At 40.4% G+C, this 14,140-nt stretch overlaps 1 long non-coding RNA gene across 2 annotated transcripts in view; it reads right to left on the bottom strand.

Moving 5' to 3' along the window:
* LOC143983407 (uncharacterized) overlaps positions 1-14,140 on the bottom strand; it is a 450,976-nt gene that overhangs the window by 370,663 nt on the left and 66,173 nt on the right. The window contains exon 2 of one of the 2 annotated variants that reach the window (XR_013274603.1): positions 5,240-5,282. The exons of the other annotated variant lie outside the window; for it this stretch is intronic. This is a non-coding gene — a long non-coding RNA (uncharacterized LOC143983407). The remainder of the gene's footprint in view (positions 1-5,239; positions 5,283-14,140) is intronic. 2 annotated transcript variants of the gene reach the window in all.

Consider the following 14,140-nt stretch of genomic DNA (forward strand, 5'->3'; position numbering starts at 1 on the left):
GTGAACAATATGAGGCGTTTGCGACAAGTTCGAAAGCCGTGAAACACTGTTAAAGTCAATGGGTCACTAACATGTGCACAATACCCATTCACATGGGGGGCTGGATCTCTGGGTCCCCTTGTTAAAGGGGGTTTCCAGATTCCAATAAGTACCCCATCCGCAAACCGGGTTGTGGGGATGAGGCCCTTGGACCCCAAAGCATCCTCCCCATGTTGAGGGCATATGGCCTGGTACAGTTCAGGAGGGGGGGCACTCTCTCATCCCCCCTTTTCCTGCGGCCTGCCAGGTTGTGTGCTCAGATAAGGGCCTGGTATTGATTTTGGGGGGATCCCTACTCCATTTTTTTTACATTTTGGTGCAGGGTTCCCTTTAATATCCATACCAGACCTGAAGGGCCTGGTATGGATTTTGGGGGGACCCCCGCACTATTTCTTTTTAATTCTGGTGTGGGGCTCCCCTTAATATCCATACATAACAGCCACGAGTAGTTTTAAATGACTTTTTTCCTTTAGAAATGTAATTTTACTGTGGTACTGTTATAAACATGGGAAAAATGTGCTACTTTACTGGCATACTAAGGACCCCCCCCCCCCCCCCGTGCGATATTTAAAGGAATATTTCATTTTTATTATTTCACTTTAAGCATTATTAAATGCTCCCAATAACTTGCATATAAGACTTTAGAATGAGCACTTGATTTTTCATGTTTGTGTCCCATAGACTTTAACGGTGTTCGCGTGTTCGTACAAAGTTTTCGCCTGTTCGCAAGCTCTAATGCAAACCGAACCGGGAGGTGTTCAGCTCATCCTTAGTAGAGACATGCCCAAAAAGACTTGCAGCTGTAATTGCAGCGAAAGGTCATTCTACAAAGGAGGGCTGAATACAAATGCACACCACACTTTTCAGATATTTATTTGTAAAAAAGTTTGAAAACCATTAATTAATTATGGGCCACTTTGTGTTGGTCTAACACCTAAAATCCCAATAAAATACATTTACATTTTTGGTTGTAACATGACAAAATGTGGAAAATGTCAAGGTGTATGAATACTTTTTCAAGGCACTGTACTATTTTATGATTGAATAAAAACTAACAATTTTTATTATGCTGTATGCACTTCATGACTGTTTCCGGTACCTTAAAAGTCCCTTACACTTTTTCTCTTGTATCTGACATAGAAAGATGTCACCCTCCTAATTGTGCTGTCCACATTTAGGAGGGTTAATTAATTCGAGTGTATTAATTACAAAAGTGACTCGCCATAATTAAAAACCCTTTGGCAGAAAATACAACCCAAATATACATATTTCAATTGAGTATTTATCAATTTGCCTGGTGTTCTGGTTCAATGTTCTTAGAGGAATCGTGCACTGCTCATATACGGCCACGTGAGAGATGACAGATATGCCTGGCCATAAAATGGTCACTGAGAATATTATACATGTTGCCCTTTTAATGTATTCTGTGAAATGAGCATTCTTGTTTCTATGGACAGAGATAATCAATCCTTGATGGGTCATGGAGGTTATGTTTGAAAATGTCTGTCACTGATACTGCAGACTTTTGATGCCCATGGGACCCTAAGGAATCATGTAGGCAAATAGTTCTATGGAGAGCTGAAAATGTTTTCAACCATTAAAAGAGAACACTGCATAAATTAATATAGGTTGCACTGATATGTCTTTACATTAATGCAATGTATCTGTAGACAAAGATGAAAAAAGATGAATGCTAACATGACCTAAATCTTGAAAAACTACTTTAATGCAAACACACATGAAATGCAATAATTAAACTTTAACCAGACACATAAACAGGAGATGATATATATATATATATATATATATATATATATATATATATATATATATATATATATATTCATATATATATATATATATATATATATATATATATATACCTTAAGTACACAAATACAGAGCCTGTAACACAGATTCCTGCACCACGGTATTTTATTTTTTTGTTCGGGCACTCTTGTAATTCCCTGTTCCTGCCAGAAAGCACAGTCAGGTCCCTATCTACTTCACAGTATTATCACAGCTTATTATTAATAATAACACACCTACTGCCTGCTCACTCTGTTTTCTTTACCTATCAGCATGTTCACTATCAGCACACGATCATCACTTTCGGCAGAAATAAAGGTTATTTGTATATTTTCATATTATTGCAGTTAACTCCGGACCAGCTAAACAAAAAAAATATTTTTTTATGTAAAGAGCAGAGGGGAGTTTCTCTGGTCACCAACAATTGTGAAATTACATGCTCCAGCCATGGAAATCCAGCAGATTCACAACATACAATCATCCTACATTCTACTTCAAGCCAGTAAAAATAGTAATAATAGTAATAGTATGTTTCTGTTATCTGTGCCCCACTGGGAGATTTCCCTTCACTTCCTGTAATATAGCCAATAGGAAGTGAGAAGAAATCCCCCAAAGTGAATGAATTCTTGGTTGTCGCCAGGGTCAACATAACTAGTGTTCCTACTGGGAAATTTCCCTTTTGTTAATGTTTGGGTGCCAACCCAAAATTGAGGACGATAGCAGTAAACTAGATAAACAGAAAAGGTAAATCTCCCTAATGGGGCACAGACCACAGTGAGGACCTGACAGGTGTTCTAATCCCTCTCCACTCTATCCAAAACTTAGAAAAAAAAAGCCTTTATATACTTTAAAAGACAGGTTCAATTTAGACCCCCACCACTACCACAAGCAGTCAAATATATACAAAATTAAACCCCCGTCCCCACCCCCTTTCCACCCAGCTCATTCTGATAGCTGTTCTTTCTGACAGATTTACAGCCTCACTGCAGAAATGTTGTTTAAAGCTTCTCATGCCTAAACAATAACTTCCTATAGGCTTAAATAGGCTTTGCCTGTACCCGTACCATTATAGTAAGGCCCCATTTAGTTCTACCCATACCGTTACATTAAGGCCCCATTTAGTTCTACCAGAAGTTACTGTGCAGGCAGTGTGGGACAAGATGTCTGTAGCAGGATGTAAACACTAGGAGAATCTGTTGCAGTTGGAAGGAGGTAAGTAGGCACCTGGGTGATGATGGGAGGGTGAGGTTTAACTTCAATTAGGTTAAGATGCTAGGGAGAGGGGCTGGGGAATTTTTATTTTAATGTGAACCTATACTTTATCCTTTGCTGCTAAAGAAAGCATAGCAATGCATCTTAACCACTTGCGGACCAGCTGCCGCAGTTTTACAGGTTGGCTCCACTGCTCGAAATCACGTTATCGCACGTGCTCTCGTGAGGCCTGGGTAGTGCTCGCCGCAAGCTCTGTGAGTCCGTCCATGGGTCCCACAGACTTGATGTCCACAGGGATATCCGCGATCGTCTCACGGAGAGGAAGAATGTTGAAATGCTTATGTAAACAAGCATTTCCCCGTTCTGCCCAGTGACAGGACACTGATCACCGCTCCCTGTGATCGGGAGCGGTGATCAGTGTTGTGACACACGAAGCCCATCCCTCCACAATTAGAATCACTCCCTAGGACACATTTAACCCCTGCAGAGCCCGCTCCTGGTTAACCCCTTCACTGCCAGTCACATTTACACAGTAATCAATGCATTTTTAATCACACTGATTGCTGTATAAATGTGAATGGTCCCAAAATAGCACCAAAAGTGTCCAATGTGTCTGCCATAATGTCACAGTCATGATAAAAATCGCTGATCGCCGCCATCACTAATAAAAAAAAATATTAATAAAAATGCCATAAAACTTTCCCCAATTTTGTAGACGCTATAACTTTTGCACAAACCAATCAATAAACACTTATTGTGATTTTTTTTGCCAAAATTATGTAGAAGAATACGTATCAGCCTAAACTGGGGACATTTTTTTTATATATATATTTATTGGGGGTATTTATTATATCAAAAAGTAAAAATTTGTTTTTTTTCAAAATTGTTGCTCTTTTTTGTTTATAGCGCAAAAAATTAAAAACGCAGAGGTGATAGAATACCACCAAAAGAAAGCTCTATTAGTGGGGAAAAAAGGACATCAATTTTGTTTGGGAGCCACATTGCACGATTGAGCAATTGTCAGTTAAAGCGACGCAGTGCCGAATCGCAAAAAGTGCTCTGGTCTTTGGCCAGCCAAATGCTCCAGGGCTGAAGTGGTTAAAGGGCATCAGCTCTTATTTATTTGACTGATAAATACACTGATATATGCAACCATTACCAAAAAATGTAGGCTACTACTTTCAATTAATAGGAGTATGTACGTATATTTTCCTAGTTTTTGTAAACTTGCCACAATTTATGAATTGTGTTTTCCAAAAACAATATAACTAAATAAAATATTTGGTGCTGCTCTGTATTTTAGTAGAGCTGTGCTTTACCTCATTTAAACAATGATATTTTAATTTATTTTTTTTATTTTTTTTATACAGAAGGTTAGCTGAATATATGTGTATCAAATATCCTGGGTTACTGATAGTAGCTTAAGGGGAACTATTATTGTCTTAACATTGAGATTAAGAAATACAACAACTGTTGAAAAGCTAGGCCTTTTAGTCTAGGATGGATTATCACTTGATCCTTCTTTAAGCATTTTTATACAAGAGCACATTATCCTTGGAACCACCCTGGGCTCCATGCCTCATCATTAACCCGAGCGTTAGATAAATCAAAGACAGTCTAAGAGACAAAGATAAGCAAACTGCAGGCCAGCAAGACGATGATGTATAGATCCAGGAGGCTAATAGGAAAGTATTGACAGGAAAATGGTGTGCTTATCCAGCAATCACTGCATATTGCAGTGAGAGCTCCCAAAAGCAGATGGGATACACTTTGGGGAATGCATAACCGTGAGATACTGTAGTTAGGCAGAAATGGATACTAGCCTCTTAAATTGTGAAAACTTTTTTTTTCCTAAATGCACATTTTCAAAGACGATATCTATGTTTTATACATGTGGCTAAATGCTCTGGAGATAAATAACCTCTTAACATATTTCATTTTTCAGGAACTGTCCTTCACTGGTCCTCTCTGTACTTACATATGCTTCATAGTTTAGGAATACGGGATGCTTTATGAGGTGTTTGTGGCTGCTCAGAATTGTAGAACTTTGTAAGTTGGATTTATCACTGGAAATAATTACCAATGAAATTTCTTGCTGATATAATACTTAAAATCTTGATAAAACTGTGTTTACAAAGCAATACATTTAACTATAACACTAGGAAATATTCCTACATACTGTGGTCATCACTTTCAATAAGGAGCTAGAGTCAGCTCTTGTTCTGCAAGAAAAAAAAAAACGAATAAAAAATACAATATAAGTCCAGTAATGAATATAAAACACACTTATAAGGGACATAAACATCAATGATATACTATCATTCTGAATGTATGGATATGTAAAAGTTAGTTTTAAGAGATCATCAGAACAGAAGATATTTTCATGGATATTTTAAAACTCAAAATGACTTCCTGTTTGTTTAAACATAAAATAAAACTTTCAATTGCCTTGTTATGCATAAAATGGCAGATGGTACAGAACAAGTAGCTACACAGCAAAATTATATATATTTCATATGCTTCATTTGCTGCATATATTCAATGTATAAAAGCCTGGGCCACCATTGTCAAATTTAAGCTTTTTAGATTTGATAGTGCAGAAGGAGCAAAGCAGACCATGAATTAGGACCCAAAGTCGGCTTTTGTGGTTTACCCGCAACCCTTATTTAGAAAATTCTGCAATAAAGAATAAAGAACAAAAAACACTTGCCTTACGTCTCTGGGTTCAGATCACTTCCTGCTTCTGACATCACTGGGTCTCACAGAGTGATCCTAAAAAAGTTCAGGATCCCAAATCTCACAATCAGATGCTCAACTAGTGTGGTGCACATTCTTGAGGGGTATGGGATACTCAAATTTTCCAAGATGCCACAAGAAGACCCAATGGCATCACCCTCACCTAGATAAGCTTGTCAGAAGCTAGGGAAGTATTTTATTTATCATTTTTTGTGCTGTGTTCCTTAATTGTGTAATCTGGGGGTAGGCGGCTGGCACATAAGACACCCCTTTTTTAACACTGCAGGGGAAAAACCAAAAGATACAAAATCTCTTAACTTTTTTCAGAGGAATGTTCATAAAGATTTGGGGAAATGTTTTCCAACATTCACCTGGTAACTCTCTATTTATAAAGTACATTTCCGTGTAGATTTACCTGTTTAAAAATACCTTCCCTGACATTCAACACCTTTCTTGCATGCATTTATCCTAGTTATAAAACAGTAGATGTAATCAAAGAGCTCAGGGACAATCGGGTATGTAGAGTTAAATATAAAGGTACCCACATCCTATAATATCATATTGCATACAAAATAGAGGGTGGGGCAACAGGATTTTCTTGGTACTGTATGAGACATCACAATCAGTTAAAATCACAAAATTTTATTACACATTGAACATTACAAAACATCTTGTATAAAACACAAAGAATCTAAAAGAACCCTCTATGTGCCTTTACTACATCCACACAGTGAATAACACTTGCACCAAGGATGTTAGTCCAAGAACGAAATGTGCATGTAGTCATTCAATCTTGACTTGTTTCATGGTGAGCCTCTTCTTCAGGATAAAAAATTCAGGGAAGTCAAATTCTATAACAGTGAAACATATATGTAACATGATACCAATAACAATAATTATGATATATTTTAATGAAAAAATAGGCATAAATAGAAAATTGCTGGGACATGCTGTCAAAGTCAGCACTTACCCCATAGGCCTAGTGGGGTCAGCCCACAGCCACTGTGAAGGCATCAAGGCAGTCGTCTTCCAGCCAAGCAAGGGAATGGGCTCATAGGCCACAGAGGTTCTATGTATGTATAACAATAGTAATTAGGATAACTAGAATAAATAGGATGTAATGTTCAACAATGTGTAATAACATTTTGTGATTTTAACTCATTGTGATGTCTCATATGGTACCAAGAAAATCCTGTTGCCCCACCCTCTATTTTCTCTGTTATTTATAAAACAGTGGCTGTTATCATCTCAAACTTAACTGCGTATTACTTCAATAAAAAATGATTAAACTCTTATTTTTCACATTCCCCAAACCTGAATATTATTATCTGTGTATATACACCTCAGATATACAGCGTAAACAAAGCATAATATGTCTGTATCATTCACCAGGGTAAAATGGGAAACAAATAAAAAAGACTGTTAGATGCCTGGCTACGGAAACATCTAGGCCTGGTTCACACTGGTATGATTTAAGATGTGACTTAAAGAATTGCATGGCAACAAAATCAATGCAACTGCTATGCAACTTTAGGGAAGGTACCTATGCTACTTTGGTGCGATGTAGTACAGTTTTTACCCCACAGACTTTAGTGGAAATGCATCAAATCGAATGTGCATGTGTTTTTGATGCAATTTTCTTTTTATTCACAACTATTTAACTCCTCCTCCTCCATCCCCCTGCAGAAATCACACCAGTATGAAAACCGCATAAAAAATGCATCACAAATGCACCAAGTCACACTGCAATTACACTACATAATCAGATTGGAAATAAGATGAAACCACAGCTGCACCAGCGTGAACCAGGTCTTAGAGATTATGATTTCTGGCAAAATGTTCTTGTCTGTCTGAAACTTTTGCATACTTTATATTAAAGGAGAACACAGCCAGGGTGTACTTCTCCCATTGATCACAGGAGTGCAATTCCTTCTGCATTCCCTTGACCCGTTTTCAGCAGACAGCTTTCGGCTGACGTCACAGCCGGTCCAGGCTCAGGAAAGATCATGATCATATGGTCAGGATCCAACCACATGCTTGGACTGGCACCTGGCTCAGCCTCTTGGCAAATTGCTGAGAGCCTGAGCCGGACACTCCCACCCGCTCCACAGACCAGCGGTTCAGAACAGAGAGCTGCTAACTGACAGTCACCAACTCTCTGCTCAGAAAGCTCTAAGGACTGGGCGATCGGTTCTCAGTCTTAGAGCCGATGGGGGACAGATGCAGCATCGGACTGATGCTGAATCCACCTAGGTAAGTATGATTCCAAAAATAAAATCGTTACCATACAGTACTTCTCTTTTAAAGTCAGTAATTAAGTAGTATCAGCCCTTTAAAATATACAAAAACATTGAAGATGTTAACTTGTTTACACTAGAACCAGCAAAAGTGGCAATATTAGCAATATGAATATTTGTGTTTCATATGACTTCCATGTTTATAGGAGCAATTTTACATGTTACATTTCATTTACTAAAAAAGTAAAGCCTATTCACTTAGCAAAGCAAATGTTCCCTTAACTTAGTATATAAATTGAAGCGGTGCTCACTTCAACCAATCATACCAACAAAATTTATTATTTTTTTGTATTTGAATGACTGTTCACATAATCATACATTATTGGGTAGACAAAGTGAAAACAGGCCCACTTTATATACTAACATTTTGAAAACATGCACCCTAAATTGAACATTCACATTGTAACGTGTGCAGCCTATTAGCAATAGCAACGTGTGTAATGTTCTAAATCAATCCAATGTGCTGCTGCAAGGATAAAATACAGTCATGTAAACATTTGTCTTTCTATAACTTTACTGGCTAATGGAGCTAAAACACCCAGAGGAGGTTATTAATTTCACATCAGGATCTTCCCAATGCTCCATGCCATATGTCACAAGGGAATAAAGTCATTTGTAATCATTTGTATTACAGTCGAGAGGTCAGTGGGAACTCTCACAGGACACTTCATAAAAATAAATTATAAACCTTAAATACTTTATTCATCTTAAATCTTTCATTAAAATATACAATACGTATATACAATATAGTAAGAAAAGTCTTCAATTCTAGATCTTACTTATAAAAAAAAAAATTTAAAAAAAAAAAGGTGACTTTTAAACATTTTTGTAAACAATATAATGGCTTGTAAACATATAATCAAAATTAATTTTTAAAAGGCTAAAAAAAATAAAAATGTAAAATGTACAAGTCATTTTTACAATTCAATGATCTGCAAATTAAACATATAACTTCAAGGGGAACAAAAGTATATTTTAACTGCGTACACATTTTGATGCAGTATTGGCAAGGTAGGGAAGCTTGGGGTCTATAACCAGTGCAGTGATTTTGTCAAGGATGTGTTCATGCATGTACAGTACTACTGATACCCAGGACCCTGGGAACCTATGCTGTAGATTATAGAGTCTGGGCAGAATAAATTAAACTCCACTGGGCAAGCTATAACTATTAGATGCACCAGCATTCAGGAGACTGGATTGTACAGAGATTCTCAACTTGAGGTTTTGACAGATAGAGGGCTGATTTACTAAAACTGTAAAGTGCAAAACCTGGTGCAGCTGTGCATGGTAGCCAATCACCTTCTAACTTGCTTGTTCAATTAATCTTTGACAATAAAATCTGAAAGCTTATTGGTTTTTATGCTTTGATTGATTGTACTTATCTCTTCATCACACAGTGGGGTTGATTAACTAAAACTGGAATGTGCAAAATCTGGTGCAGCTTTTCACAGAAACCAATCAGCTTTAAGGTTTCTTTGCCAAATTGAACAAGCTAAAGTTATATACAGGCATACCCCACTTTTAAGTGCACAATGGGGTTTATTTACTAAAGCTGGAAAGTGTAAAATCAGGCTCACTTCTGCATAGAAACCAATGAGCTTCCAGGTTTTATTACCAAAGCTTAATTGAACAAGTTGGGGTTAGAAGCTCATTGGTTTCTGTGCAGAAGTGAGCCTGATTTTGCACTTTCCAACTTTAGTAAATAAACCCCATTGTGTACTTAAAAGTGGGGTATGCCTGTACTGATTGGTTGCCATGCACAGATTTTGCACTCTCCAGTTTTAGTAAATCAACCTCAGTGTTTTGAAAGTTGACATGTTCATTGTATCTTGTCCTTTTTTCTTATCAATAAAATATTTGAACAGAGAAAAAAACTGCAGATTAAGGCCTCATGCACACGAGACGCAGTTAAACGCGCGTTCAGATGCAGTTGGACAGTTTTTTCAACTGCCCCTGAACTCATTCAATGTTATCCTATGTGTCCATGCACACAGTCTCGTTTTTTTCCATTTTTTTCAGTTGCGTTTAATCTCGTTTTTCCAGAAGCAAAAAAATGCGTTCAGAAGAAAAAATGTCCACGTTTCAGACGCAAAACGCATCAAAACGCGTTAAAACGCGGCAAAACGCCGCTACCGCATTTAGCCGCGTTTGCGTTTATATGCTTTTTTAAAGGTGACCTTTTTTTTTACATTAAAAATCTCAAAAATGATTGCAAATGATGAAAAACCATTAGAAAAATATTTTAAACAATTGCAATTGCAAGTGGACAATCCACAACTTGTGGCAAGTGACATGGCAGGTGGCAAGTGACGTGGCAAGTGGACAATCCACAACTTGTGGCAAGTGACGTGGCAGGTGAAGTGGCAAGTGACGTGGAAAGTGGACAATCCACAACTTGTGGCAGGTGACGTGGCAAGTGACCTGGCAGGTGACGCGGCAAGTGACCTGGCAGGTGACGTGGCAAGTGGAAAATCAACAACTTGTGGCAGGTGACTGGCATGTGACGTGGCAAGTGGACAATTCATAACTTGTGGCAGGTGACGTGGCAAGTGACGTGGCAAGTGGACAATCCACTTGTGGCAGGGGACGTGGCAAGTGACGTGGCAAGTGGACAATCCACTTGTGGCAGGGGATGTGGCAAGTGACGTGGCGAGTGGACAATCCACAACTTGTGTCAGGTGACGTGGCAAGTGGACAATCCACAACTTGTGGCAGGTGATGTGGCAAGTGATGTGGCAAGTGGACAATCCACTTGTGGCAGGTGACGTGGCAGGGGACGTGGCAAGGGACGTGGCAAGTGGACAATCCACAACTTGTGGCAGGTGACGTGGCAGGTGACGTGGCAAGTGGACAATCCACAACTTGTGGCAGGTGATGTGGCTGGTGACGTGGCAAGTGGCCAATCCACATCTTGTGGCAGGTGACGTGGCAGGTGACGTGGAAAGTGGTGTGGCAAGTGGACAATCCACAACTTGTGGCAGGTGATGTGGCCGGTGACGTGGCAAGTGGACAATCCACAACTTGTGGCAGGTGGCATGGCAGGTGACGTGGAAAGTGGACAATCCACATCTTGTGGCAAGTGACGTGGCAGGTGATGTGGCAAGTGACGTGGCAAGTGGACAATCCACAACTTGTGGCAGGTGACGTGGCAGGTGATGTGGCAGGTGATGTGACAAGTGGACAATCCACATCTTGTGGCAAGTGACGTGGCAGCTGACGTGGCAAGTGACGTGGCAAGTGGACAATCCAAAACTTGTGGCAGGTGACGTGGCAAGTGACGTGGCAGGTGACGTGGCAAGTGACGTGGCAAGTGGACAATCCACATCTCGTGGCAGGTGATGTGGCAAGTGACATGGCAAGTGGACAATCCACAACTTGTGGCAGGTGACGTGGCAGGTGATGTGGCAAGTGATGTGGCAGGTGATGTGACAAGTGGACAATCCACATCTTGTGGCAAGTGACGTGGCAGCTGACGTGGCAAGTGACGTGGCAAGTGGACAATCCAAAACTTGTGGCAGGTGACGTGGCAAGTGACGTGGCAGGTGACGTGGCAAGTGACGTGGCAAGTGGACAATCCACATCTCGTGGCAAGTGACGTGGCAGGTGATGTGGCAAGTGACGTGGCAAGTGGACAATCCACAACTTGTGGCAGGTGACGTGGCAGGTGATGTGGCAAGTGATGTGGCAGGTGATGTGACAAGTGGACAATCCACATCTTGTGGCAAGTGACGTGGCAGCTGACGTGGCAAGTGACGTGGCAAGTGGACAATCCAAAGCTTGTGGCAGGTGACGTGGCAAGTGACGTGGCAAGTGGACAATCCACAGCTTGTGGCAAGTGACATGGCAGGTGGCAAGTGATGAGGCAAGTGGACAATCCGCAACTTGTGACAGGTGACGTGGCATGTGATGTGGCAAGTGGACAATCCCCAACTTGTGGCAAGTGACGTGGCAAGTGGACAATCCAAAACTTGTGGCAGGTGACGTGGCAAGTGACGTGGCAGGTGATGTGGCAAGTCACGTGGCAAGTGGACAATCCACAACTTGTGGCAGGTGACGTGGCAGTTGGACAATCCACAACTTGTGGCAGATGACATGGCAAGTGACGTGGCAGGTGATGTGGCAAGTCACGTGGCAAGTGGACAATCCACAACTTGTGGCAGGTGCCGTGGCAAGTGACACGCTAAATACAAGTACACTGCAGCTCTCACAGCTGCTGCTACTCACTCTGGTCTCACAAAATTGCTGAAATAGTTAATTTTTGAGCTGGGGAGGGTCTATGATGTTAGCTTAACTAAACGCTTCTAGACGCAAATGCGGTAAAACGCGGTAAAACGTCGCTAAATCGCGGTAAAAATCGCGGCAAAACGCGCGTTTCTAAACGCCGGTTTCAACATGTGTCCAGCAGCGTTTGCATCTGCGTCTCGTGTGCATGAAGCCTTACAATAAAATCTCTAGGAAAAGTTCAGGACCACATTGGAAAAATTACATATACTGTAGCTATGACATAGATCAACTTTGTAAAATATGTATTAAGTTCAGCTTTAATTTTTTTTTACCCATTGGTGCTTGGAAACATAAACCACTGCTGTTAAACCAGGATCTGAGTAAAGTTGCATTGCTACATCACTAAAGGCCCCATGGACATTAGAAATCCATTTTTTGCCTGGATTGGGAAGCAATCTACTGGCAAGATGGAATAGATACTTCTTTTTAAGGCTTGTCATGGAGGAATAGCATTCAAACAGGTTAGAAACTCTTGTTTTATCACTACTTTGATAAAGATGGTGCCAGAAATGTCTACAGCTTACTCTCCTGTCCTCATCGCATCCCAAACTCTAAACCCTTGTACACACGGTCGGACATTCCGACGGAAAATGTCCGATTGGACCGTGTTGTCGGATAATCCGACTGTGTGTGTGCTCCATCGGACTGTTTCCGTCTGAATATCCGACGGACAAAGTTTTGAAGCTGGGCTATAAAACTTTCCGACAACATGATCCGATCGGACTTTGTCCGATTGTGTGTAGAGAATTCCAATCGGACAAAGTGCCACGCATGCTCAGATCCTAGACCAAAGCTATTGGCTACTAGCCTAAACGTAGTCCCGTCGTAACAAAATAACGTCATCACGTTACGTACGATCGGATTTTCTGACAACTTTGTCCGACCGTGTGTATACATAAGTTTTGGACAAAATCCGTTGGACAAAATGCGACGGATTTTTTTGTTGGAATGTCCAACCGTGTGTACAAGGGCTTAGAGCCCATTTTTTGTGTTAATATGCATTATGTTGAGAGTTAACGTCTGTTGCGTTATGGCAATTTATTTTCAACAAAAAAATAAAATAAAAAAATAAAAGTAGACGTGATCCATTTTCACCACACATTGCAGCACAATAAAATGCAAGTGCAATGGGGAGGATGTGTTAAGATGTCATTCAAAATTATTGGAACCTCACAGCACCAACACACAAAACAAAACTTTACTGTGAGTTGCATTGAGGCACATGTCATCGTGCGCAACTCGTGCACACGTTACTCTGTGCAAGAATGTGATTCAGCCCAAATAGTAGCCTAGTTTTTGTCTACAGAGAAGTGCATCCTTTTGCAGATGCCTTAAGCCGCGTACACACGGTCGGAGAATCCGTCGAAATGCGTCTTATCGGACCGTGTCGTCAGATAATCCAACTGTGTGTGGTATGCATCGGACTGATTCCGTCCAAATCTCCGTCCGACCCAATTTTCCAACATGTTAGAAATATTTCCCGACCAACTGGGCCGGTTGGACGTAATCCGATCATGTGTAGAGAATTTTGATCGGACCAAGTGCCAGGCATGCTCAGATCAAATTCCTACATCAAAGCTATTGGCTACTAGCCTGAATCTAGTCCCATCGTAACGAAATTACATCATCACGTTCTGAAAGATCGGATTTTTCGACAACTTAGTCCGACTGTGTGTATGCAACAGTTTCGGTCACAATCTGTCAGACTAAATCTGACGGACAAAATCCAACGGATTTGGTTGGCAGAATCTCCGACCGTGTGT

The sequence above is a fragment of the Lithobates pipiens genome, unplaced genomic scaffold (genome assembly GCF_037356315.1).
Source record: "Lithobates pipiens isolate NorthernLeopardFrog02 unplaced genomic scaffold, aLitPip1_a1.2 Scaffold_16, whole genome shotgun sequence".
In the NCBI taxonomy this organism is placed as follows: domain Eukaryota; kingdom Metazoa; phylum Chordata; class Amphibia; order Anura; family Ranidae; genus Lithobates; species Lithobates pipiens.